General features: G+C 44.2%; 1 non-coding gene across 1 annotated transcript; it reads left to right on the top strand.

The window, feature by feature from the left end:
• Nucleotides 1-446: 446 nt before the first annotated feature.
• On the top strand, nt 447-571 carry LOC115837141. Its single transcript, XR_004032173.1, has one exon. It is a non-coding gene; the product is annotated as a small nucleolar RNA SNORA40 (small nucleolar RNA).
• Nucleotides 572-805: the final 234 nt, after the last annotated feature.

Below are 805 nucleotides of genomic sequence, written 5' to 3'. Positions count from 1 at the left end.
AAATTGGATCAAAACAAACTGACAATGCTACCTACTTCATGGGGCCATTGGAGAATTCACTGATAATGCATGCAAATCCCCTTCTGCCTGGCACACTACCTAATAAATAAATGGTGGTTATTATTGTTGGAATTGGAGGATATATTGAGCATCTCCTAGTTGCAAGGGTTTCACATGTATTACCAAGTTAATCCTCATAGCAGATATGATTCTGTTTTACAAAGGAAGCGGTGGATGCTCAGAGAGGTTAGGTAATGTGGGTCAGGGACACACAGCCAGGAAGTGGCAGAGGCTGGGAGTGCCTGACTCCAAATTCATGCAATTTCTACCCCACCATCTTCTCCCCAAGGAAAATAGTCCTTAATGCATGTGTGCAATGCTTAGAGGGCAGTAGACGCTCAACAGATGCTGAGAGAAATGAGATATGCCATGAAAAGGAGCCCCTATGGACTTACATGTGCGTTTGTTTAACTTGTGGACAAGTACTTATAGACAGGTGCAAACAATAAATCTCCTTTTGCAACCAAGAACTTGTTCAGTATGAGTTTTGATACATATAAGAAAGGCTATTATGACACCTGAGACAGTTAACTAAGGGAGGGAATATTGATAACCATAAGTGTTAGTTGCAGGCTGGGCACAGTGGCTCATGCCTGCAGTCCCCTCACTTTGGGAGGCTGAGGTGGGAGGATTGCTTGAAGCCAGGAGTTCAAGACCAGCCTGGGCAAGAAAGCAACACCCCCATCTCCACAAAACTTTAAAAATTAGCCGGGTGTGGGGGCACGTGTCTATAGTTGTAGCTACT

Source organism: Nomascus leucogenys, chromosome 10 (genome assembly GCF_006542625.1).
Source record: "Nomascus leucogenys isolate Asia chromosome 10, Asia_NLE_v1, whole genome shotgun sequence".
Taxonomy (NCBI): domain Eukaryota; kingdom Metazoa; phylum Chordata; class Mammalia; order Primates; family Hylobatidae; genus Nomascus; species Nomascus leucogenys.
The sequence above is the reverse complement of the archived record's forward strand: the minus strand, read 5'-3'. Positions and strand labels throughout refer to the sequence as shown.